The 27,496-nt window shown below is 47.2% G+C and overlaps 1 long non-coding RNA gene across 1 annotated transcript; it reads right to left on the reverse strand.

The window, feature by feature from the left end:
• Nucleotides 1-13,555: 13,555 nt before the first annotated feature.
• LOC103349697 (histone H2A type 1-A) lies at nucleotides 13,556-27,134 on the reverse strand. Its single transcript, XR_007923041.2, has 3 exons — nucleotides 26,181-27,134; nucleotides 19,233-19,276; nucleotides 13,556-14,836 (listed from the first exon to the last, which is right to left on the reverse strand). It is a non-coding gene; the product is annotated as a histone H2A type 1-A (long non-coding RNA).
• Between the last annotated feature and the right edge of the window lie 362 nt (nucleotides 27,135-27,496).

The raw sequence follows: 27,496 nt of genomic DNA on the forward strand, positions 1-27,496 counted from the left end.
GAGGAAGTAAGGTGGGTGAAATCCAAAGTTGTTTACCACTAAAGCTAATTGGCCATGCAGCATCAGGGGAGGTAACAGAACTAGTAACAAGTGTATAGACAAGTGGCTAGTCCTGTAAAAATTGCCCTGTAAAATGACTGTTTAAGTGATTGGTTGGTCCTTAGCCCTGCCCCAACGACTCTGCAGTTTTGTGCTATAAAAGGCTCTGTTATGTGCGAAATAAATGAGTTCTTGCTAGACTTGACTCCCCGCTGCGTCTGATTGTTTCCGGGATCGGGAGGCTGGGGAACGGGCAAGCGGCGCACTTACCTTTCCTTGGACCCATCCTTGTACGGGTGGACTAAGACCATGCATATAGTCATTGTATGTTTATTTATTTTACAGGCAGAGTGGACAGTGAAAGAGAGAGACAGAAAGGTCTTCCTTTTCTGTCGGTTCACCTCTCAATGGACGCTGCGGCCGGCACGCTGCAGCCAGTGCACCGCACTGATCTGAAGCCAGGAGCCAGGTGCCTCTCCTGGTCTCCCACGCGGGTGCAGGGCCCAAGGACTTGGGCCATCCTCCACTGCCTTCCCGGGCCACAGCAGAGAGCTAGACTGCAAGAAGAGCAGCTGGGACTAGAACCCAGAGCCCATTTGGCATGCCAGTGCTGTAGGAGGAGGATTAGCCTATTGAGCCGTGGCGCCGGCCATGTATGTTTATTTTTTTGAGGAACAACCAAATTATTTTCCACCTACCTGTGACATTTTATAGTTCCACTAACCTGCTTCTAAATAAAACTCTCTCTGAAGTGCCAGAAATGAAAACTAGACTCAAGGCTGAGCCATCATCCACTTAACACTCTCTTGAGCTACGTGATGTCAACATTTCAGGTCACTGCTCCAGCCAAGAGCATATTGAATTCTTAGTCACAGGCACTCATGCTCCTCAATGTGAGGATTTACAGTCAGTAGGGTGGTTGTTTTGTTTTAAGATTTATTTTATTCAAAATACAAAGTGATGGAAAGACATAGAGAAAGAGATCTTCCGTTTGCTGGTTCACTCCCCAAGTGAAGCTAGGAGCCTTGTGCACTGTTCTGGTCTCCCACATGGGTGGCAGGGGCCTAAGCACTTGGGTCATCTTCTGCTTTCCCAGGCACATTAGCATGGAGATAGAACAGAAGTATAGCGTGGACTCAAACTGGTGCGCCAACATGGGATCCTGATGGCACCAGCAGTGGCTTAACCTGCAGTGCCATAACGCCAGCTAAGTTAGGTTTTTTTCTTTGCCTTTTTTTGCTTAAGATTTTCATTTATTTACCTGAGAGGCAGAGCCACAGGGAGATGGAGAGACAGAGAGAAAGGTCTTCCATCTGCTGGTTCACTTCCCAAATGGCCACAGTGGCCGAAGCTGAGCTGATCCAAAGCCAGGAGCCAGGAGCCTCCCTGGAGTCTCCCATGCAGGTACAGGGGTCCAAGCACCTGGGCCATCTTCCATTGCTTTCCCAGGTCATCAGCAGAGAGCTAGATGGGAAGAGGAGCAGCCAGGGCACAAAGCGGTGCCCACATGGGATGCTGGCACTGCAGGTGTAGGCCTAGCCCACTATGCCACAGCACCGGCCCCCAGTTAGTAGGTTTTTATTAGCAAAATAACTATTAGCAGGTGCCTAAATAAATATTACCAGATGCCTAATGGACAATGAAGAATTTCCAAGGAAAGAAGGAAAATAACTGTCAACCTAAAATATGTTACACTGCTGAGCTATCATTCAAAATTGGGGAAAAATAGTATTTCAAATTGGTGAATATTAAGAGGACTTTACTCTCATGCTCCTATATATTCTTATTGAAATAACTAATAAATATTATACTTAAGCAGATGAAAAATAAATCCAAACAGAAGTTTGGGGTGCATAAACAATATTGAGCAAAGAAATTGACTTTTAAAAACTTAAATCTTGGAAGTGGCTAATGATTTGGTAAATAAATTATTTATGAGAATATTCACTGTAGTATTAGCTAAAGTAGATAGAAGTCTAGAAACAACCAAAACACCCAATAAGGACAAGGTTAGGTTATGCTACACCTGTGCTATGAAATATTTGCATATTATGCAGTGATAAAAATATTTCCAAAGAAAACATGAAATGTTTTACTCAGTGATCTCTACATCTCTTTTAACCCTAATGTTATATTATGTAATCAAATAGAAAAATAATATTAGATCATTAGTGGTTTCTTGTTCAAAATTCCTGACATCTATTCTAAGCTTTCTGGCACCTAATTATTTTTAAAAATCTGGACTCATCAAAGAAATGTCACAGTTTTCCATATATTACATAATCATCTCAGAAAACACCTTTGTGGTCAGAAGTTCTTTTGCTGGTTCGTCTTCATACAGTCCTGACAGTAGAAGTGAGGAGGGAGCTACTTCTTCTCCTGCAGGAAAAGGTGATGGAATGACAGGTGCAACGCAGCTCAGTGACGTTTAAAGATCGTTGTGCGCACAGGCAGGAAGATGCAGGAAATATAACAGGGTAAACCAGCAGCGTCCCCAAAGCAGGATCAGATCACTCGGGCTTTTGGAAGGAGCATTTCTGGGATTTAGAGACATCCTCTTGGTTAAATAATAATCCCCCAAACTCAAATCAGACCTGTCCTTACTGTATTTCATTTTGTTAAATTATGATGAAAAAGTCCAACAGTGGAGACTGGTGATGGAGATGCCACAGACTTGAGAGCAGAGGCTGACCTTCCAGAAGGCTGGGGTGTTTCCTGGCATTGCTGCCCCAGCCTCCACATCTATGTGGTCATGAATGAATCTGTCCAGTATCTTTCTTTTCGAGGAGAATTAGTGCTTCATTGGTTTTTCCTGGGGTCCCTTTTATTTTAAATATTTTCTCAACTGCTTTTCTGTTGTGAAAATGAAGATGACACTGGCCACTCTGCCATGATGGTATCCATGTGTCTGGCATCACAAACTGACAGCCTCTGTTCCTTTATGCCACCTGTGGCCTTTGAGGCAAGTAGGATTCGTTCACATGTGCATTTCTCACTCAGGAAATAGTGTGTCTTTCATAAACACAGGATACCATCAGCCTCCTGGGTGGTAAGCATATCACCAGTATCACAGATACCAAATCCCAGTGGTCTCACATCCTGTCCTGCACTCGCCTATTAAGAATTTTATCTTTCATGCAGAATGGGGGTATTGGGTGTTGGGTACAGAAGCCAGGAAAGCCAACTGGTCTATGGTGGACATCACTGAGTCACTGGGGGACGGGCAGATCCAAGAGAAGGAGAAGGAATAATGCAGCAGTAGTGTGGCTGGAGCTGGGGACAAGTCAGGGCGAGTTTGAAAACAGAGGAAGAGAATGGGGTGGCTATGTGGGGGGTTAGGAAGAGAGGAAGATGGGGAAGGAGAATTTAAGTCCGTTCACCATCTGATGCACACAGGTTCTTCTGCCTCCTGACAAACAGCAGTGTGGCAGAAGAGGCATTGACCTTGGTGTTTGGGGTCCTGAATGTGAATTCCAGCTTAGCCCATTTTATCTTGGACAATGTAGCTGACTCTCCTGGGATTATATTTCTTCTTTGTAAAATGGAAAGCCAGACTGATTTCTAAGGTTCCTTCCAGCTCTGAGTACAATCCGTGTTGCAGAACTGATGACTGAATGAATCACTTTTGGTGAATATGCATGTGTGTGTGTGCATGTGTGTGCGTGTGTGTGTGTGTTGCTCTTCGGAGAACTTTGCTTTCTCTCAATGGAATGCATACACTTTCTGAAACACAGGGCAGTCAAAGGATCTCAGGATGCCTCAGACTCCCAGCATCAAGCTGCACAAAGGGCTGAGGGCCTCCTCTGGCGTCTGCAGTGTGTTTCATCTCTCAGGAAAGGGAGGAGAGTCTTGGGGATGAGATGGGACCTATGCAAGAAAGCACAGCACTTCCATCTGCTACAATTGGGGACAGAAATGTGGTCAACTCTCAGGCCACATCGGAGAGTCCTATTAAACCATCCTGGCTGACTTTTTTTATTTGAGAGAGAGAGAGAGAGAGAGAGAGAGAGAGAGAGATGTCTTCCATCTGCTGGTTCATTCCCCAAATGGCTGCAACAGCTGGAACTGGGCCAGGTCAAAGCCAGGAGCCAGGAGCTTCCTCTGGGTCTCCCATGTGGGTGCAGGGGACCATGCACTTGGATCATCTTCCGCTGCTTTCCCAGGAGCACTAGCAGGGAGCTAGATCAGAAGTGGAGCAGCTGGGGCTGGAACTGGCTCTCATAAGGGAAGCCAGCATTGCAGGTGGTGGCTTAACCTGCTGCACTGCAATGTCAGCCCCCAAGACAGATTTTTCCCTCCTGCTAATTGGTCCCCTGAGTGAACTACACACCAGCTGTCTTTACTCTAAGGTCACCCTCTTTGGGATGATGGCAGTATCAAATAGAATTTGCTGTGTATCAGACAATGCCCAAACTTCAGCAGCGTAATATTCAGCATTGACTGCTCCCATGTCCAGATCAGCTAAGGGTGTGCCAGGTCACTGCAGTCTGGCTCAGCTGCTTCAGAGAGCTGGGGCCTGTCTGGCCATTGGCTCATCTCAACTGACCTGTGATATGAGCTGATCTCAATCTCATGCAGTGTTTCTAATATTCTGTTATTCACAAGGAAAAAAGTTGGGAAAATATTCTCATTTAATCAAATCGTCCTCAAGAACATGAATAAGGCAGGGTATGTCTGGAAAGACCCTTTACAGTTTTAATTCCTGGCAAGGCATCATGAGAATATATTTTGCAATTTCCTTCACTTTCAGAGGCAGAAAACAACTGAAGGAAGAAAGATGCTGCTTGAGAATATGAAACAGTTTGAATCTCCTTTTCTCTCTCAGTTGTTTTCAAAACAATAAGATATCATTATTAAGGAAAACCATGGCTTGTAAGCAGAGCCACAGCCTCAACACCACAGAAATACCTGCTGCGATGGGAGAGCAAGCAAATGTTTTCATTTTGTACTTCAGTGGTGGGTATTATTGTTTGCAACACTTGCTGATGACTGTTGCCCCAAAGACATTTCAATGCTGAAATGGGCTCTTATGAACTAAAATGGGTCCAGGGATTTGTGTGCATGGCTGTAGGCAGTATTATAGCAAACATAGCTCATGTGGACCACACAAATGCTTCTAATGTTAAGATAATATCAGATCAGAAATAGCATGAATAGGGATTAAAGAACCCTATACAAATGAGAAAAAAGAATCCGGTCTTCAGCAGTAGGCATTTGGCATAAACATGAGAATGCTGCTTGGGACACCTGCATCCCTGCATCCCTGCATCCCACCAAGCTCTGCTCCGGATTCCAGCTTCCTGCTGGTGCCCACCCTGTGAGGTAGCTTCAAGGCAGGAGACCAGGGAGATAGCCTCCCCTCGCGGTGCAGCCCGCCCAGAGTCGCATCAGGGCTCCCTTATCCCAGGCATAGTGAAGAATCTGTGACCAGTGGATGCACACAGTCCCCCTTCATCTACCAGAAAAGAATGTCCACTTCCTTCTAGCAGTTCAGCCTAAATGTTACTCTCCTAGTTATTCCAATGCAGGTGGCAGAAAATTCACGAGCCAATATTATTGTAAACAAGGTAGGAGGAGAGGGAGGGAAGGAGGGTTTGGGAGGAAACTCTCGCCTGGTACACAGTCTTTGTATCATTTTTGTGGATCTGGGCCTTTCTGAGTCAGCACTGATGCCTGCACGCACAGTCAGAGCAGTCCCCAGGGAAGCGTTAGTATCGCTAAGGATACCGCTGTTCAGGGAGGTGACCTGGCAGCCCGCCGCAGCTGTCGCGGCCAGATTACAGCAGCTGTGCAACTGCGGACTGAGTCAGCGGTAGACAAGGCGTTGGTTGTGCGGTCACACAGAGCAGCCTGTAATTAGACGCAGCACCCTGTCACCGGGGGCTGGCAGGCCAGGCTCCCTGCTCAGCGGGTGCTGATGACCTTTACCAGATGTAGATTCTCAGGAAGATAACGGAAGGAAGCTTCGTAGCTGGCTGACTCATCTTCCATCTGTGTGTCCATAAGCACTTCCCGGGCCTACTGTCGTTGCTGTTGAGCCTCTATGGCAATCAGACCAGCCAGCCCTGTCTGTGGTCTTGGCTTGGTTAGTGCAGGGGTTCAGTTAACGCAGACTGGTTGCTTTTGCCAGTCCCTTGAACATTTTCTGGACAACTTCCTTTTTTTAGCACAAGGAAACGTCATCTCCAAATGTTTTGCCTGTTTTGTTGTTTAACCTTGACTGGGTACACGGAGTGGCCTTCCAAACATAGTGATCATCCCTGATTATGTGAAGGTGCAGGTGACCGACTCAGGAGAGAGGCCCCCACTTAACAGAACTGGGCTGTCGGATGGGTTCCACTTACCTGCTCCCCGCCCCACCCCGCCCCGTCCTGGTCCTGCCCGCAATCCAATGAACCTGCTTTCAAGGAAGCCTTTGAGTGACTGATTACTGGTGCCATCATTTTTGCAGAACTCTGAAGCCCCTGCTGGCTCTCGTTTTCACCTCTGGCAGATTTATAACCCGCTATCAACCGGTGTTTGCAGCACCCGGGGAATGCAGGAGTTTTCACCAGGTGCTCCTTTGCATGGGTCCCGGGTCACACGCAGGCTGGGGAGCAACCTTCCTACACTGAACAATACTCACTCCCCACATATAACAGTACTCATCTTTTCTTTATTAATGATTGAGTGATTGATTTGAAAGGTTTATTTATTTGAAAGAGTGACAGGGAAAGGGAGACAGGGATCTTCCAGCTGCTGGTTCACTCCCCAAATGGCTGCCGTGGCCAACCAGGCTGAAGCCAGGAGCCAGCCTGGAACTCCATCCCAGTCTCCCAGATGGGTGGCGCAGGGCCCAGCCCTTGGGCTATCCTCTGCTGCTTTCCCATGCTCTTCATAGGGAGCTGGATTGGAAGTGGAGCAGCCAGGATTTGCACCTCCACTCACAGGGAATGCTGGAATTGTAGGTGGTGGTTTAACCCGCTGCACCACGACACTGACCCCAACACTCTTCAGTGCAAAGCCCACCTCCTCCAGGAAGCAGTTCTTGACTAGGCAGGCAGAAGTTGTCAGTCCCCCAGGAAGTGAGACTGCTGGTTTGCCGAGAAAAGAGTGTTGGATTGAGTCTGAAGGGCTGGACTCAAATCTAGGCTTTTCTAGGAACTCACGAGGCGCCTGTATTAGCTTCCTAGGCCTTCTACATCTTACTGTCACAACCATGGCTTAAACCACAGAAGTTCCGTGTTTTACAGGACGTGGGGCTGGCAGTCTGGGATGAAGGTATCAGCAGGGTTGGTTCCTGTGAGCGGGAGACTGGTCCATGTCTCTTACCAAGCTTCAGGTGGTTTGCTGGCCATCTCTGGCATTTCTTGGCTTGTGGGAACATCACCATGGCCTCTGCCTGCATCTTCACCTGGCTTTCCTCTGTGTTTTGTCTCAGTCCATGCTACCCCACCCCCCACCTTTTTTTTTTTTTTTAATAAGGATAAGTCCTTTTAGCTGATAGGCCCAACCTATTGCAAATGCAACCACCTCATTTCCAAATAAGATTATATTAGAAGATTCTGAGAGTTAGGACTGCAACATACGAATTTTGGGGGCAGGCAACTGAACCCCCAGGCACGCCCATGGCAGAATCCTTCTCAGTTTCCTGACCTGTAACATGGAGCTGGGCTGGGCGTGACTACTCACAGAGTTCTTAGAAGGGTCACGGCCTGGGACTGCCCAGTACTGCGCTCAGGGGAAGTGTATGTTGGGTTTTATTTGTCAACAAATTTTTTTTGATGTCTTATTATGCTTCCTACATCAGTATATGAGTGGAAGCAGAGAGGAGGGGAGATAAGACACACACGTGACTAATGGCTCCTTCCTGGGTTAAAAAAGACACTAAAACCACAAAAGCTGAGGCCGGCATTATGGCTTTATGGGTTAAGCCACCTCCTGCAAGGCCAGCATCCCATATGGATGCCAATTTGAGTCCTGGCTGATTCACTTTCAATCCAGCTCCCTGCCAATGTGTCTAGGAAAGCAGCAGAAGATGGCCCAATTGCTTGGGCCCCAGCATCCACATGGGAGATGCAGAAGAAGCTCCTGGCTCCTGGCTTCAGCCTGGCACAGCCCTGGCCTTTGTGGCCATTTGGGGAGTGAACCAGCAGATGGAAGACCTCTCTCTCTCTCTCTCTCTTTCTCTCTCTCTGCTTTTCAAGTAAATAAATATATTTTAAAAAAGAAAAGCTGAGGAAATAGTCCAACTTCAAGGAGACAAAAGAGATACCATGACTTAAATTTATTACCTGACCCTAGGTAGACTAAACTCTGTCCTGGAAGGCAAAGCACACAACCTGCCTGCTATCAAGGGCAACCGGGCTCTACTGATAATGTTGGAATTTGTATGGTAGGTGAGGTAAGTGGTTCTCGACCCATGGCAGTTGGCTCTCCTGGCACATTAGGCAATGCCTGGAGAATGCTATGTAAATAGTTGGTAGACTGTAGTGTTTAGAAAAATAATGACAAGGAAAAAGTCTACACATTCAGGATAGACACAATTGTTTCTCCAGTATTTTCTGACATTGGTTGAATCAGCAGGTGCAGAACCCTTGGACTTCGGGGGTTTTCTGTACAGCTGAGAAGCCAAAGAACCAAAGGCATTTAGTAACAATGACACTCCAAGGGCTGGTGAGTACAGTAGCCACGACTGGAACTCAGTCTGGCTTCCGTGCTGTGTAAGGACTTTTGGGCTCTCACTTGTAATCCCAGCTCATGGTGGGCACCTGATGCTCTTTCTCTCTGGGCGGGAAGCTGTTCTGTCTCCCAGTGACCATGACCAGCTCTCTAGCCACTTAGATGCAGCAAGCGCAAGGCCCAGTGGCCCCTCTGCCCTTCTGATCAGCTCATTGAAGAGGAGCTGCTGTCTCCCCGGATGAGTGGCATGGATCTGGCACGCTTTCCCTGGGGGGAACACTCAAAGGCAGTTGACTTAGCCTGAGCCTTGAGCCTCTTCACAAGGGACAGTTCCCCATCACTGTGTGTGGACCATCACAGGTAGCTGGGTCTGATCCTTTAGTTGTCCAAAAAGCAGGGAGTTTCAGGTAGAAGGCCAGGGGTTGGGGGCGCGGTATAGAAAGGGAAATTTCCTGCCTAGGCCATCTTTTCAAATCAGGCTGCCTGGTGGTTCTTCTGCAGCCCCATCTGTTGTGCTCAAGTGGCTCTACAGGTAGAGGGGAAGGCAGAGAGACAGGTGGATGTCAGGGAAGGTGGGCTCAGGAGCCCTGGGAAGCCAGGAGGAGGAGAAACACCCTGACCAGCCCAGGAGTCCCCTCTCGAGGAGGACGAGGCTCCTTCTACCCAGGGTCTCCTGCCCTCAACCTCCCCTCACTCACCCTGATTCACTGTCCTCAGGCATCTGGTCCAATCTTTTGTGGCTTTGTCTTCCATGAAGTTTGGAGGCGAGCTAGAGCAGATGAAGTAGAAAAAAAAAAAGAACTCAATCAAAACCCCCATTACACGTCCTAGAAAGTCATCAATCACCTGTCAGTCACTTGGCCTTGTCAATGGCAAAAAGTAAACACCTCTTGGATTCACTTGGGTTGTGTCTGACAGTGGGAGAAGGAGGTTGCTGTAGAATAAGGGATGAGGCCACAGAAAGACATCAGCTGGGGTGAAGACCAGAGGCTCTGCAGGGACTGGGTATGACCTGGAGCCATGTTTTCCAATAACAAGTCAGAACCTGAAAACTGAAGTCAGTGTTGATGTTTCATTGGTGTTTTCTAGAATTTACCTAGACATCATCAGGAAAGCAACTTACCCCAAGGACAAGAATTGAGTGGAATGGTTGAGTCTAATTAAGACACTCAGCAGGGCACAAGAGAATGTTTGATTTCCTAATACGAACTCTCATTAACATGCACAAAAAGAATGATAAATCTCAAAGCTATATAAAACGCAGAGCCTCATAGGCTACTAATAATACGGAACAAACCTGGTTACCCAGTGTACAGAGAGTTCCCTGTAGAGTTGCAGCAAGTTTGGCACTTTAGAGAGAAAAGTAACATTGTCTTTTCGGCATACGTGGTGAAATATTTATAGATGAAAGGACATGTTTTACAGGGCTGAATTTGTTTCAGAATGAGCTGGACAGGGGGACAGAGGAGACAAGATTGGCTTGTAGTCCATATTGCTTCAGTGGGGAGGGGAGGCGGAGGGGTTCACTCTGCCTTTGAAATAAATATTTTTAAAGATTTTTAAAAATTTATTTGAAAGGCAGAGTAATGGGAGTGACAGGGGAGAGACAGAGAACGAGTGAGTGAGCGAGCAAGAGCTCGAGAATCTTTCATCTGCTGGTTCATTCCCCAAATGGCTGCAATGGCTGGGACTGTGCCAGGGTCTTCTGGGTCCCCCACATGGGTGGAAGGACCCAAGCCCTTGGGCTGTGTTCCTCTGCTTTCCCACGCCCATTATCAGTAAGTTGGATCCCAAATAGACTTGCCAAGTCTCTAACAGTGCCTATATGCAATGTCAGGCATCCCAGCCAGTAGCATAACTAGCTAGGGCACAATGCTGGCCCCTGAAAGAAATCTTAAAAAAAAAAAAATCCGACCCAGATTCTCACTCTGGCATTCTTATGCAAATGAAGGAGATTCAGACTTGTTCAGGTCTTATTGGCTTATGCAAATAAGCTAGTATGAATATCTCAGTTTGATTGACTGTAGGTGGCAGTTCACTGGTCAAATTTGGCTCTTCAGCCAAAGGGATCACATAAACAAGACTAGTGTCTGCAAATACTAACTGATAGAACAAAAAAAGGGAGAGAATGATCCAACATGGGAAGTGGGTGACACAGCAGACTCATAGAATGGCAGATGTCCTAAACAGCACTCTGGCCTCAGAATCAGCCCTTAAGGCATGCGGATCCGGCTGAAAAGCCCATGAAAGTATTTCAGGCATGGAAAGCCAAGACACTCTGGGGATGGCTGGCGCCGCGGCTCACTAGGCTAATCCTCCGCCTAGTGGCGCCGGCACACTGGGTTCTAGTCCCGGTCGGGGCGCCAGATTCTGTCCTGGTTGCCCCTCTTCCAGGCCAGCCCTCTGCTGTGGCCAGGGAGTGCACTGGAGGATGGCCCAGGTGCTTGGGCCCTGCACCCATGGGAGACCAGGAAAAGCACCTGGCTCCTGGCTCCTGCCATCGGATCAGCGCGGTGCGCCGGCTGCAGCGCGCCGGCCGCGGCGGCCATTGGAGGGTGAACCAACGGCAAAGGAAGACCTTTCTCTCTGTCTCTCTCTCTCACTGTCCACTCTGCCTGTCAAAAAAAAAAAAAAAAAAAAAGACACTCTGGGGAAAAAAAAATGACCTAAATGAAAGATCTCTGCGAGTGAGATCCCAGTGGAAAGAACGGGTCATCAAAGAAGGAGGTACCTTTCTCTGAAGGGAGGAGAGAACTTCCACACTGACTACGACCTTGTCTACATATGATCAGAGTCGGTGAACTCAAAAGGCTTCCATAGCCTTGGCAACTCATGACAAGAGCCTAGGATGATTACTGATGCCATAAACAAGAGTGTCAATTTGTTAAGTCAACAACAGGAGTCACTGTGCACTTACTCCTCATGTAGGATCTCTGTCCTTAATGTGCTGCACATTGAGATTTAATGCTATAACTAGTACTCAAACAGTATTTTTCACTTTGTGTTTCTATGTGGATGCAAACTGTTGAAATCTTTACTTAATATATACTAAACTGATCTTCTGTATATAAAGAGAGTTGAAAATGAATCTTGATGTGAATGGAAGGGTAGAGGGAGTGGGAAAGAGAAGGGTTGCGGGTGGGAGTTATTGGGGGGGAAGCCATTGTAATCTTCTGGCTTTTTTTCCGGAACAGGGTACCTGGCTAGTTCACTTTGCCTTTCCTCCAGGCTTCTTCTCATTTTGGTTCTTGATTAGCCTAAGACAATCCATTTTGTCTCAACACTTTGTAAAAAGTTTATTATTAGACTACTTATAAACATGAACCCTCTCTACACCCTCCAAGAAAAAAAAATCCTAAATTGCCTTTATAGTAAGGAAATAGCTAAACAAATGATAGTAGAGGTCATGTAATCAGTATGTCATTTTTTTGTAACTTTGTAATGAAATGGGAAGATGCTTACAATACAACAAAGTGAAAAAGCAGATACAAAATTTATAGATAGGCTGATCCCAATTTCAATACATCATTTACATAAGTGTATAGGAACATCTCCAACAGAATGTCAACAGTGTGTGCTGTGGTTTGATTGTGATCCGCAAACTTCACGTGTTGGAAGTTTGGTTCTCAGTGCAGAGGTGTTGGAGGCGGGACCTTTAAGAAGTATGTGAAATGGATTAATGCCATTTTCACAGGTGTGCATTCTTAATTGTGTGAGTGAATTCCTTGTAGAACAAGTCCCCTCCTCACCACCTCTCTTGCTCTTTCTCCTTCCACCATGGGATGATACAGCTAAAGGTCAGTTCTCAGCCTCCAGAGCTCTGAGGAAATAGACTTACGCATGTCATAAATTATCCATTATAGTTTATCAATTTTCTATGATAGCAGCATAAAGCCGACTAAGCCTAGTGAGTATACTTTGGATTTTGTTGCTTTTATTTTTCCTCTAAGCTTTGTCCTCGTCTTCTCAGACACTTAGCAAAGAGCATTGAATATTTTATAAACAGGTAAAAAAGTGGCATTCTGTCAGGACCCCAGAGAATATCTGAACAGAGAGCATGAGAATGCCAGTCTGAGTGGCACAGGAGTCAGCGTGGAGGCTGGGAAACCCAAGCGCCAGCTTGGAGGAGGAGACCTACAGAAATGTTCAAGGAAGAACGTGATAAGGGCTTCTTCTCCCGAAGCCTTCCCCGTGGAACCTGCAGGCCTGGCGGTGCCTTTCCCCAGGCTGCTCTCTGATCTCACATGCGTCCCAAACTTTCCTGGTCGTTGAGATCACCAGAAGCACTTTTCATAAACAGCCCACCACCGTTGAAAGCTCTGGTAGGACTTGATGAAGCCTATTATCCTTATTTGAACAGGTGTGCCAGGCCAATCTTCTGACCTGACAGCTGGCAAAACACTTCAGCCGACCAACACAAGGTTACCCAAAGTGTTCTCGTTCGATGGCAAAGGAGGCAAACAGTTCCCCCTTCTGGGTTGTCACTCTGTACCACAGCTATGGCGCGTGACTGAAAGAACCATGGTCTAAAAGACAAGCAGCTTCCCTCTGGGCCACGGGGTCTCCCTCTCCTGACTGCTTGCTTTGGGCAAGTCAGCTGCTGTGAGCAGCCCGACAGGGGTCCAACAGCAAGAACTGAAGCCCCTGGCTGACAGCCCTGGGAGTGAACTTGGAAATGGATTTCCAGCCTGCTCAAGCCTGGAGCCGGTTGCAGCCCCCGTTGGCCGTGTCACCACGGCCTCCTCAGAGGGTCTGTGCCGAAACTACCCAGAAAAGATGCCTCCCAGTTCCTTTGAGATAATAAACGTTCAACTTACGAAATTTGGGAATAATCTGTCATCAACCCACAACCACTGAGTTTGTGGCAATTATTTATGGGATCAGTTGAAATGTGCAGGATAGAAGATGCTAAAAAAAAAAAAAAGAGAGAGAGAGAGAGAGATACAACCAGCGCACCACACACTAAGTGCTTTGTGAAGACATGGAGCTTCCACGTTTGTTGGTAATACACTCCACGCCGGGCCAGGAAGGGCCAAGGTGCTGGGCCAGGAGGACTGGAAATCAGCCCAGGCTCCAGGTGTCCTGCCACAGGTTCAGGGCTGTGTCAGACCACAGTGGGCAGGCGAGCATGCTTCTTCTCCCAAGGGCACTCCCTGGGTTAGTGGTCACTCTGGAGGCGAGATTCTAGTCCAGCCAGGTGGTTCATCTTTTTTTTTTTTTCATTGAGATCTCCCTTCCAGACGCCAGAGCATCTCGTTTCAGAGGGAGTGTGGAGACAAGCAAGGTGAAAAGAGGTCAGAGGTGACGGCAAGAGCGGTGAGAGGTGTTGCTGTGAGGTCGCGGAGCCCTTGCAGTCACGACTGTGCACTGTCTCAATGTGCTCAGGCTGCTACGGCCAAGTGTTACAGACTGGGTGGACTAAACAACAGAAATTTCCCAAAGGCCTGCAGGCTGGGCATTCAAGATCGGGGCGCCAGCATGGTTGGGTTCTGGTGAAAGGTCTTTTTCTGGTTAGCACGTGGCTGCCTTCTCTGGGTCCTCACGGGGGCAGAGAGAGCAGCAGGGAGGGAACACCCTTTGGTGACTTTATCTACACTCAGTCGCTCCTCAAGTCCCAGGTCCAGATGCCATCATGTTGGAAGGTAGAGATTCAATGCATGAATTTGGGGAGGACGCAATCAGTCCATAGTACCCCCACCATCTGTTCCCCCACTGACATCCTGTACCACCTGCAGTCACCCTGTTGGCTTTCACAGATGAAACTGCCATAAGGATTTTTGTCCCTAAATCTGAGCCTGGAAGCCCTGAGCTGTACTAAGCCAGGACTCTTGGCTGCTGTGGTCTTCATGGGAAAAGCCTTCTCTGCTTTTGTAGCGTGCTCGTTCCACACCTCTCATCCTCTGCATCTCCTCCTGGTCAGGCTGACAGGGGAATGTGTCAGAGTCAAGTTCTCCAGCTGCATGAAGACAAACACAGGAAGCAGAGGTGGCAGGAAGTGGGTTCCTGGGTGCTCGGCCCCTTGTCCCCTCTTAGAAGGCTTTTCTGTGTTTGTGTCTTGATGGGCGTAGTGGTGAATGCAGAATTGACACACAGTAGGTGCTCAGCAAGTGTGACTCCATCTCCCGCTAGCTGTCAACTGAAGAGCACACAACAGAAATCCATTGGTAAATCCTGGACAGGCAGGGTGCACCAAGTGAAGGAGAGGGGGCTTATGGTTTAGATTTGCAAAGTAGTCAGCAGTTAAGAGCCACATAACATTCCTAAGGGAATCTTCCTTCCAGGTTACTGATAAAAAACGGAGGCTTGAGAGGTCAAGATACTTCCCCTGGTCCCTCAGGGACAGAGGGCAGAGCCGGGACTCAAACCCAGGACTTGCCACGCCCACCCCACTGGCTGTGGGCACTGGGCAGGAGTGCCTCTTCTCTCCTGCATAGCCAATGAGAGTCACAGGAAACCACCCAGAACGCAGAGACGGGACGTGCCATCCTCACCCAGGCCCCATCTGTAGGAAAGGGTGGAGGCCCTTTGTCCCTCACATCTGCCACATCACAGGCCAGAGCTGCAAAAGAAGTGACCAGCACGTGTTTCTCAAGCAAGGCTAACTTAGGGGATGGCCAGCTGCCCCTGGGAAGGTGACCTCAGACTCCCCGCCCCAGCATCAGGCTGCGAATGGCCACCCAGGGCACTCAGCAGCCTTTTGCTGCCCAGAGCGGACATGCTCAAGATGCAGGGTCACTGTGCGCTCGTTACCATGTCAGCCGCTGCGTCTTTGGCTGCGCTTTCTCTACATGTCTGAGTCTGGAGACAGAACACACACACACACAAGTCACAAGAATCAGGTCTATTCATGGTACTTACCGGTGACAACAGGGCCCACGGAAGCCCAGGATTCAGGCTGAGTCCGTCTCCCAAGCCTCAGCACAGCTGCCAGGGCACAGGGAGCCTCCTCTGCAGGTGCCCACTTACCCTGCAGCTGAGAGAGCCCAGGAAGCAGCCTGCACTGGCTTGGGTAGCTCCCAGGCGATGAGACTCGGGGGAATACAGCACTGAGGGACAGACGTGATGACTGGGGTGTGATTTGTCCCCAGGGCATCCCAGCCATCGCCCCAGTAGAGCAGGATGTCACGTTGCCCCGAGGTACACCATATCATGAATATGTTTTTAACAATAAGATCATGCGTATGTTTTTATAAAGAACTTCCATTTTGGGGCCAGTGCTGTGGCGTAGTGGGTTAAGCTGCCGCCTGCAACGCCAGCACCTATATGGGTGCTGGTTTATTCCAGGTTCAGGAACCTGGATTAAAGATGGAGATCCCAGGACCCATATCAATTATGACTCCAGTGCTTGGGCCCTTGCCACCCACATGGGAGACTCCAATGCAGTGCTGGGCTCCTGGCTTCAGCCTGGCCCAGCTGTGGCTGTTGTAGGCATTAGGGGAGTGAAGGGGTAGATGGAAAATCTTTGTGTGCCTGTTTGTGCTTTGAAACGAAGTGAAAATAAAAATAATAAAGTAAAATGTAAAGAATGGTTTTAGTTTACCACTTGAACAAATGAAAGTGACACTTGTAGCAGGTTATAGTCTCATTGAATTTGCATTTTTTTAAATAATGAAGAATGGCATCATTTTATGGTAACTTTTAAAAAAAAAGCCTTCTTCTCCTCATTTAAAAGACCACTATCACCTAAGCATTTAAAGCCAGATGATAGAAAATCTCATCTATGTTTTCAGGATAAATCTATGTGTTCTTTTCTTACATGCCATTTTTTTAGCTCTAATGCAATACAATTAGAATTGCATTAAATTAAAAGTGGGGGGTAGCCAGCGCTGTGGCATAGCGGGTAAAGCCACCATCTGCAGTGCCGGCTTCTCATGTGAGTGCCGGTTCTAGTCTTGGCTGCTCCACCTCCGATCCAGCTCTCTGCTATGGGCTTGGAAAGCAGTGGAAGATGGCCTAAGTCCTTGGGCCCCTGCACCCACGTGAGAGACCCAGAAGAAGCTCCTGGCTCCTGAATTCAGATAGGCCCAGCTCTGGCCATTGTGGCCATTTGGGGAGTGAACCAGCAGATAGAAGACCTACCTACATCTCTCTCTCTCTCTCTCTCTCTCTCTCTCCTTCCCTTCCTCCCAACCTCCCTCCCTCCCTCTGCCTCTGCCTCTGCCTCTGCCTCTCTTTAGGTCTGCCTTTCAAATAAATAAATCTTTAAAAAAAAGTTTATATAGATTAAAACAACATATGTGCAGTCTTTGACTTATGATGGCTTAATTTATGACTTTCTGAAACTACAACAGTGCAAAAGTGATATTCATTCTGCAGAAACTATACTTAGGTTTTGGATTTGGATCTTTTCCCCAGTTAACAATATGTGGTCCAGTCCTTGCTCAGATGCAGGACAGCTGGCAGTGGGCACAGCTCCCAGCCAGCCCTGCAGTCACAAGTGGAACCCATCATTGCTTGGTGGTGCCCAGTGCTCTGAGCTAGGATCTACGGTAAGCTGAATGTAACAAATGCATTTTCAACTTGCAACTTCTTCAACGTAAGTTGGGTCTATCAGGACATAACCCCACTATAAGTTAAGGAGCATCTTTATATAAAAATGTGAATACATAATTAAGGAGAAGCATCCTTTGATGTTTTTGAAATCTTTATATGCCTCTTGAAAAATTTATAATTCCCCTTACAGATCTTTTACACCTGTTTCATGATTCATCTCCAGATGTCCTTTTTTATTTTCTTTTGGGAAAATAGTAAAAGGTACTCTATTATTAAGTTTTCTGACTACTTTTAATAAATAGAAATCTTAGTGATTTTTGTATTTGGATTCCTTCTTTAAAAAAAAGGTTGATTTATTTATTTGAGATGTAGAGTTCCAGACAGAGAGAGGAAGAGAGAGAGAGAGAGAGAGGTCGGTCTTCCATCTACTGGTTCACTCCCCAGAGGGCAGCAATGGCCAGAGAGGGGTGGATCCGAAACCAGGAGCCAGGAACTCCCATGCTGGTGCAGGAACCCATGCACCTGGGCCATCTACACTGCTTTCCCAGGCCACCAGCTGGGAGCTGGATGGAGGAGGAGCAGCCAGAACTGGGAGGCCAGCCCCGCAGGCAGAGCTTAGCCCACTGCTTAGCTTCCTTCTTGAATCCTTTCATTGTAATTTTCTAGCTGTTCTTTCTCTAGGATTTTCTAGATAGGAAGGAAGAAAAAAAATCATAGAATTTTGTCCCATTGTTTTCTTTCCTTTTTTTTTTTTTTTTTTTTTTTTTGACAGGCAGAGTTAGACAGTGAGAGAGAGAAAGAGAAAGAGAAAGGTCTTCCCCTTCTGTTGGTTCACCCCCCAAATGGCCGCTATGGCCGGTGCACTGCGCCGATCTGAAGCCAGGAGCCAGGTGCTTCTCCTGGTCTCCCATGGGGTGCAGGGCCCAAGCACTTGGGCCATCCTCCACTGCACTCCCTGGCCACAGCAGAGAGCTGGCCTGGAAGAGGAGCAACCGGGACAGAATCTGGCGCCCCAACCGGGACTAGAACCCGGGGTGCTGGCGCCACAGGTGGAGGATTAGCTTATTGAGCTGCGGTGCCAGCCCCATTGTTTTCATAGCTAACCTTTTGTCTAAATGCATTATCTAACAGGAATGACGATAAACAAGAAAAAAAGTGATACTGACATTCTTACCTGGTTGGCTGTAAACAAAATAATATGACTCAAGCACAATGTAGAATTTTCATTTGACCCTTATGATTACCACATTGGTAACAATTACTAATGTTAAAAAAAGATTGCTATTAACAATTACACTTTAATAGCAGCTGAGGCATATTATATGCTAGTTTTACCCATTACAAGAAATTACGTTGAAAGGATTCAGAACCCCCAGTCTAAAATGTGCTACCTTGGGAGACTTGACTTTGAGTTAAAGGCATTTGAAAAACAGGTATAAGAAAAGCAGGAGATGAAATTCCAACCTGGAAGATGCTCTCCCTACACCAGAAGGAAAGGATCACTCTTGTAAGCGGCGATGAGCGACTGAGGTTGAGGGAAATCTGCACACATGTTATTACACTAATCTTTATCTTCTGGTCACACGCCTGCCCAGTTACCCCAGAATGAGAAATTTCATAATTGATTGCTCTTTGCCCAGTTCAGGAGGGTCTTCATTTCATTATGCAGGCTCCCTGGCCATGTAAAACTTGTACATATTAAATAAGTGTGTATGCTTTTTTAATGTTGATATGTCTTATATCAATTTAATTCTCAAGCCTAGATGAAAACAAAAAATCCCAAAAGGGTGCAGGGAAGGTTTTGCCTGCCCTACAAAATCCTGGGTTTCTCATCAGCAACCGCAGAAGTCATAGAACACTGGAATCATATTTTCAAAGTTCTTTAGGCAAAAGCAACTCTCAATGAAAAATTTCTCTCCCTCCTGCTCTGTAACTCTGCCTTTCAATTAAATAAATCTAAAAACACAAAAGAAGCCTGGTGATGGAGGAAAGTGGTGTGGGAGAATGAGGAACCCGGCTCTGTGAGGACATGGCCTTACCTGACTCGTTCTGTGCTCTACTGGAAATCCGTGTTTAGGACCCACTGCAGGAGACAGAAAACACAACGCACTTGTAGATCACTTAGAATAGAATAGCAAGGATTAGAATTGTGGCTGGCACTTTGTAATTTCTCAGTATTTGTGGAACAAATCATAAACCTTTGAGCCTGGGAGTTCAGGGAAGAGAGAGCACCGGAGAGAAAGATCTTCCATTCGCAGGTTCCCTCTTCATGTGGCCTCAATGACTAGATCTGGGCCAGGACAAAGCCGGGATCCCAGAACTCCATCCAGAGCTCCCAGGTGGGTGCCGGGCCCTAGCACGCAGGCATTCCGGGCTGTTTGCCAGTTGCCTTAACAAGGAGCTGGGTCGGAAGTGGCTGTGGGATGCTGGCAAGGCAGGCAGCAGCTAAGCCCTGCTGCTGCTCCGCAGGGCCCACCTCCATCACCAGGTTTTACTTACCGCATTCCTTGTCTCTGTGGGCCGGGTCTCTGTTTAACACCTGTCACCTGCTCCCCCTAGCGTTCAGAATTTAACCAGCTTCCGTAGCTTAAGGAGCTGCGCTAAGCTCTTCCCACATTCTCCCCTGCAGTTGGCTCATCAGTCTACCTAAAATTCCTCGAATCCATTTTATGTTCATTCATCTGTGTCTGTAATATGTGTCTAACCTCCGCCCCCCCCCCCGCCATTTTTCCTCTTGCCCTTCTTTGTTTAAATAGTGCTATACATCACTCAGGATGATTGTCATACCTCACATCACCTGCGGAGCACTCCTAAAACATTCCCCCCATCTGTGATCATTAGGTTTCCCTCTGTTACCTGTTGTGGCCCGATTCAACCACTGACAGCACTTAACACATACCAGTGGAAGTTGGCCATTTTTGGGTCTGTCTCTTCCATTAAACTGTACATCTTTTTTTTTTTTTTTTTTTTTTTTTTTTTTTTTTTTTTGGACAGGCAGAGTTAGAGAGAGAGAGAGAGAGAGAGAGAAAGGTCTTCCCCTTCTGTTGGTTCACCCTCCAATGGCCGCTGCGGCCGGTGCATCGCGCTGATCTGAAGCCAGGAGCCAGGAGCCAGGTGCTTCTCCTGGTCTCCCATGTGGGTGCAGGGCCCAAGGACTTGGCCCATCCTCCACTGCACTCCCGGGCAATAGCAGAGAGCTGGCCTAGATAGAGGGGCAACCGGGACAGAATCCGGCGCCCTGACTGCGACTAGAACCCGGTGTGCCGGCACCGCAGGTGGAGGATTAGCCTATTGAGCCGCAGCGCCGGCCTAAACTATAAAGCTTTATATAATGTCTTACGTGTTTGGCCTATCACAGTGCCTAAAACATAGAAGACACCAATGATTGGTAGGATTCAGTTTTAAAAACATTTTAGCTCTGGGGTCCACCTTTTTTTTTCCACAATAGCAATATTTTTTACAAGATAACAGCAATGTAGAAAATTGAGAGGAAAAAAGGCATTCGTGATTTCACTTTTTTGATAGATTTATTTTCAATTTTGTACATTTTCCTCTAGCTTTATAAAAAATAGTTTTTATTTCATGGGGCCAGCACTGTAGCATAGCCAGATAAGCCTCTGCCTGTGGTGCCGGCATCACATATGGGCACCTGCTCATGTCCCAGCTGTTCCTCTTGCAATCCAGCTCTCTGCTGTGGCCTGGGAAAGCAGTAGAAGATGGCCCAAGTCCTTGGGCCTTTGCACCAGTGTGGGAGACCTGGAAGAAGCTCCTGGCTCCTGGCTTTGGATCAGCACAGCTCCGGCCATTGCGGCCAATTGAGTAGTGAACCAGCAGATGGAAGACCTCTCTCTCCCTATCTCTGTCTTTCTCTTTCTGTCTATAACTTTTGCCTCTCAAATAAAATCTCTAAAAAATAAAAAAATTAAAAAAGAACTCAAATCAGAGGTATAGTATAGTGCACAAATGAGAACAGGATTTACTTATAAGCGAGACAAGGCGGGTGCACACACATTCATGTGGAATTTAACTTCCATGTGGTCATCATGGCATCTTCCTTCCTGGTTCTGGATGAGACACAGGTGCATCCTGGGACTGTGGGTCTATGAAGCCGACAGGTGAAGGAATAAAGTTACACTGCAGGGCTGGCGAAAACTCCAGCTCGCCTGGACCTAACCAGCTCCTGGCCTAGTTCACCTGCTGCCTCCCAGGATGCACATCGCAGGCAGATGCACTGCAAGTGGAGGCCCAGGCACTTGGATGTGGGCTGGGGCGTCCCAAGAGGCAGCTCACCCATTGCTTGAAACACCTGCCCGGAGTGGCTGCTGACACACGAGCAAATCAAGCTGCCGGACCACAGTCTGTGCACGTGAAGATGTCCTCTCAGGTACATCACTTTCCACCGTCATTCTCCCTCCCAATATTTGCTTTCTTTTAATTTTTTTCATCTTTAAAAAAGTTATTTATTTATTAGAGAGGTAGAGACAAAGAGAGAGAGAGAGAGAGAGAGAGTGTGTGAGCTCTTCCCACCCTCTGAGAGAGAGAGAGTGTGTGAGCTCTTCCCACCCTCTGCTCACTTCCCAGATGCAATGGCAGGGCCCAGACTAGGCCAGGCTGAATGAAGCTGGGAGCCCTGCACTCAGTCTGGGTCTCCCACGTGGGTGACTGGAGCCCAATCTCTGAGTCATCACTGTTCTTCCAGGATACGCGTTAGCAGTGAGCCAGAGTCGGAAGCCAGGTACTCTGATGCACTCCCCGCCGCCGCTCCCCCCCCCATTTGCTTTTGATCAAGTCCCCTCTCAATTGTGCTGACCTCCTTTGCTCTCTGAGTGGTTACTGCCAACGACGAGTACAATATGAAGTTGACCCGAGATGGCTCATTTGCATTTTGACTCTTGTTTTTATTCTAATGAGAAACTGATTTTTATCCTAAGATCTCATTTGAATATATGAACCACGTAAATAGACCCCATGGCTTTACACCTGTCCCCCTCTTCCTCATGGTAGCAGACGGGGTTGTCCTTGTCCCCCTCTTCCTCATTGTAGTGGGCGGGGTTGTCTCTTATTTCTGAATAATTTTGCAAGTTTATCGTCATGTGTAAGAAAGGCTCCAAGGAAGTGACCATCAAAACCAAAAGAAAGGTTGTAGTAACTCACATGCCTGCCCACAGTGGCAAGGGTTCCTTTGCTCCATAGCCTCACCAACACGCCATTCCTCTTTTCCACAAAAAGCCACCTTAACAGGCATGAGTTGGTATTTCACTGTGGCTTTGATTCTCACTTCTTGGGAAATTAGTGATGGCGAGCACATTTTCATCTGTTGGTCATTTGCATTTCCTCTGAGAAATGTCTGTTCAGATACTTTACACACTTTAAGACTGGATTGTTTTCTTGCTATGGAGTTGAGTTCTTTATGTATTTTGAATATTAACACCTTATCAGGTGTTTGTAAATATTTTCTTCCTGTCCGTGGTTGTCTCTTTGGTGTTTCCTTGGTTGTGGAGAAGGTTTTTAGCTTGGTGAAATCCCATTTATTTCATTTTTGTTTCTGTTTTCCTGTGCTTTTAGATTTTTTAATGTTTTCATCAGGGATAAATAATAAATTGGTGAGGTGATGGATAGGTAAATTGGATCAATTCTTTCTATAATGTGTACTGTACATTGATCAAAACACCACATTTTATCATATATTTGTAATTACTATTTTTCAATTGAAGAAAAAAAGAAGGGAAAAGCACCAGAAGTGTCACAGAGGTCCACACGCCTCAAAGCGGGTCCAACCCAACATTGGGATCTTCACAGAAGCCACCTAAGTGATGGAAGGCCTCTCTCATTGTAAGTAGGCTAATTGTCAAACAAGCAGTTCCAGAAAGCCATTTGCCTGTTGATAACTGGGAACTGGCTAGCACTCTCCGTCATCACCCACTACCAGCTGCAAATAACTTGCTTGTTTGTTGTAGAGGGTATGAACCTCCAGACCAGGTTAAGAGCTATGTAGCCTACTGCAGTTTCTTCATCCGTTTGCTTTTGGATTTGGGATTCTTTGGATAAGCATGAGTTTATTTTGTTTTGTTTTCAATAGAATTGTTCACTTAGAACAATTTTAGATTTTCAGAAAATTCCAGAAATACTATAGAAACTTTGTGTATACCTCTGGTCCTTCTGTTAATAATCTTACTTTAGACTGGCACATTTGTCACAACCAAGGAACCAAAATTAGTGCATTACTCTGAGCCAAACTCCATACTTCATTTGGATTTTGCTAAATTTTACCTAATGCCTTTTTTTTCCTGGTCCACAATCCCATCTAAAATACATCACAGTGGAGGTGGCTGTTTTGGTGCAGTGGGTTATGTTGCTGCTTGGGACATCTGCCTTCCATATCAGAGTGTCAGTTTGAGTTCTGCCTGCTCTGCACTTCATCCAGCTTCCTGGGAATGCTCTTGGGAAGCAAGGCACGATGGATGAAGCACTTCAATTCCTGCCTCCCATGTAGGACATACAGATGGGGTCCTTGCCTCCTGGCTTTGGATTGGCCTAACTATTGTGGGCATTTAGGGAGTAAGCCAGCAGATGGGAGTTTCTCTCTGTCACCCCCCTAGAGAGAGACAGACAGAGGACGACACAGAGAAAAAGGTCTTCCATTCACCAGTATAGTCTATAAATGTCTGCAACAGCCAGGACTGGGTTGGGCTTCTTCTGGGTCTCCCACATAGGTGCAGGGACCCAAGCACTTGGGCCATCCTCCACTGCTTTCCCAGGCACATTAGCAGGGAGGTGAATCAGAAGTGGTGCAGCCAGGACTTGAACCAGCGCCCATATAGGATGCCGGGATTGCAGGTGGCGGCTTTACTCACTGTGCCACAATGCTGGCCCCACAAAATAAATAAACCCTGTTGAAAAATCACAGTTAATCATAAAGTCTTGTTAGCTTCCTTGGGACTGGGACAATTTCTAAGAATTTCATTGTTTGTGATGACCTTAATGGCTTGAAGAGTCATAATCAAGTATTTGGTAGAAGTTTATCAATCTGGACTTGCCTGTTTTTCTCATGATTAGACTGGGAAGATGATCACAAAGGTAGAATGCCCTTCTCAACACACCGTGTCAAAAGGATAATTTATCAACATGCATTATAACCAATGATGCTGATCTTGGACATTTGGTTTAAGGTAATGGCCAGGTTTCTCTCCTATAAAATCAAATCTGTTCTCCTGTACTCTTCCACATATATTCTGCTCTGGTTAGTCGGGGGGTCTTTAATTCCACCCCCTTGATGCAGGAGTATCCACATATATTATTCATAATTCTTCTCTTTAGGTTTGTCTTATATTCCTCATCTACTTATTCATTCATTTAACAAGTATTCTTTCCTGATCTTAAAGGTTTCACATTTGACATGTTTTAACATTACTTGGTTTGGTAGTTTTTGCAGTAATATTTGCAATTTCCTTTTGTTTTCAAAAATCCCCCCTCCTTCTTTTTTTGGTTCTCCCCAATTGCATGCCTTAATATTTATGTAGATAATTCAAGGAATGAAGGTTCTGTCCATAACTGGGTTGGCTTTATTCATGTATTGTGTAGTGTATTCTTATAGAACTTTACACTTGTATCCTTATTTGATTCTATATATGTTTTATCATGTGTAGATCTCTAGCAATATCTTTTTCTTTTTGGAGGTAACCAATAAGAATTTTTTTTGACAGGCAGAGTGGACAGTGAGAGAGAGAGACAGAGAGAAAGGTCTTCCTTTTGCCGTTGGTTCACTCTCCAATGGCCGCGGCAGCCGGAGCACTGCGCCTATCTGAAGCAAGGAGCCAGGTGCTTTTCCTGGTCTCCCATGGGGTGCAGGGCCCAAGCACTTGGGCCATCCTCCACTGCACTCCCTGGCCACAGCAGAGAGCTGGCCTGGAAGAGGGGCAACCGGGACAGAATCCGGTGCCCCAACTGGGACTAGAACCCCGTGTGCCAGCGCCGCTAGGCGGGGGATTAGCCTAGTGAGCCGCAGCGCTGGCCACCAATAACAATTTTTAAGATAAGGTAAACTGTTGAACATTGTGCACTAATTTTTGTTTTGTAGATACGGACTTGCTAAATGATAACTGGCTATCCAATTTACATGGATATGTAGAGTTCAGACATATCAACAAGCTATTTTGTCTTTTAGTGGTTAACATTTTTGAAATATTATTTCCCCAAATTACTGAATAATTTTAAATACCTGCAAGGTGGCCTTCTTGTTACACTCCTGCCTCTGATGAGACTGACACTGGTATCTTACCATCACATTTGGTTTAAGACTCCTGTGATAAATTTTGCTCTACAATGGGAAAAAAATCTAATTCCTTCAAAGTGTATGACGTTACACATGTCAAAGTCTCATTGGCTTCACCAAATGGGATATGATTAACTTGCCTTACTCTATAAAGATTTCATGAGAGTGATATAAACCTATTTGGAAATATTTCTCCAGAAGAACTTTGAGAAACCCCACAACTTTGTTAGAATGCCTAATATAGTGTAAACAGATATGGGGGAACTAGGCAGGAAGATTAGGTAGGAACAGGTTAGCCAAAGGATGTTCCTAGTCATTTCTGCTCTAGCCCTGCTTCGTAACTCCACCCCTTTCTTGTCAATCAGTTCCACCCATTTTCCCATGATTCACCTGGGCCCCGTCCGGGAGGGGAAGGAGGAAAAGCCGTTATTGGTCACGTGGAGTAGAGGCGCCATGAAACTCCCAGAAAGCCTCACACATAGGAAACCCGCCCAGACGCCGCAGTTAAGGCTCCCAGTACCCCAGAACGGTGACCGTTACACGTGGGAGCGCCCACCCTTTTAGTTCTTTTTCTGGCGCTTGCTTTTGGGTCCTTTTTGGGCCTCCCATGCGCTGTCACAGGCAACTCTGGCCCCCCCCCCGTGATGGGTGTCTGTACGTTCACTCACTTTCCAGTCTACTCACTTGGGCACTGAACTCAGCCTTGAACTCTTACCTTGTAGGAGCGGAGCTCAGAATGAAAACGCACACAGGCTCGTAAAACAGCTGCCCCGACTGAACTAGGAAGCTCCCGGATTAGGCATCCCCGCTGCTGGTCATCATACAGCCTTGAACCCGCGGCGGTATAAACCGAAGCTGTCTGCACAGCCTCAGAGCCTGCATGGTCGTCAGTGTTACAGCGCTGGAGTCCACTCCTCCCGAGGGCCCCAGAAACGGGAACATGGCGACTCGAAAAGACCATTTTCTCTGCCACAACAGCTGTTCCAAGAGCCCTACCCTATTTTCTCAATATTTAAGGGTCTTATATCGCTTCCAGTAACCAAGTAACGCACTTACAGAACCCAGGAGCCTCTGGAGGGTCCCATGGCTAAGTTATGATGGTAATTTACTTAATTCCTGGGGAATTCGGTTAGTCCTCAGCCTATGCACAGCCTTCCCTGAGACTCTGAGTGGCTCTGAAAAGAGCCTTTTGGCAATTCACATCCCCCGGTAGGACTCGTGGCTCGGAGGCATCACACGCTCTGCGCCTTGTGGCGGTGGCTCTCGGTCTTCTTGGGCAGCAGCACGGCCTGGATGTTGGGCAGCACGCCGCCCTGCGCGATGGTCACCCCACCCAAGAGCTTGTTGAGCTCCTCGTCGTTGCGGATGGCCAGCTGCAGGTGGCGCGGGATGATGCGCGTCTTCTTGTTGTCGCGCGCCGCGTTGCCCGCCAGCTCCAGGATCTCGGCCGTCAGGTACTCGAGCACGGCCGCCAGGTACACCGGGGCGCCGGCGCCCACCCGGTCTGCATAGTTGCCCTTGCGCAGCAGGCGGTGGACGCGGCCCACGGGGAACTGGAGCCCGGCCCGGGAGGAGCGAGTCCTCGCCTTGGCGCGCGCCTTGCCACTCTGCTTCCCTCTGCCAGACATGACCAGCGAACTGGCTCCTCAAAGAATCAAGCCTCAGCGCTGAGACTGGGCCTATTTATAGGCCAGCTAAGGGCCATCTATCCAATCAGAAAGCCTTACTGGAATCACCTAATTTGCATACATATCACTAACGGTTGCCCAATCGGGCATCCGATCGTTAACGGTTATTGTAGAGCCGCGTGCGTAATTAACAGTCTTTCTGCTCCCGCACATTTTTGACTCAAGTAAACACCGGAGCTGCATATTTAGTTAGGTCTAAGATTATCTCCAAGGGTGCCAGTCTTTCCAAGGCGGGTTTCAAAACTGCCGCAAATACCCAGAAGGAGGAAGAACAGTGGAAAAGCTGTCTAAAAGAGAGCCGTTTTCATGTCTGCAAGGCGCTAAGCAGGTGCCCGCAGACACG

This window comes from Oryctolagus cuniculus, chromosome 5 (assembly GCF_964237555.1).
Source record: "Oryctolagus cuniculus chromosome 5, mOryCun1.1, whole genome shotgun sequence".
NCBI lineage: Eukaryota > Metazoa > Chordata > Mammalia > Lagomorpha > Leporidae > Oryctolagus > Oryctolagus cuniculus.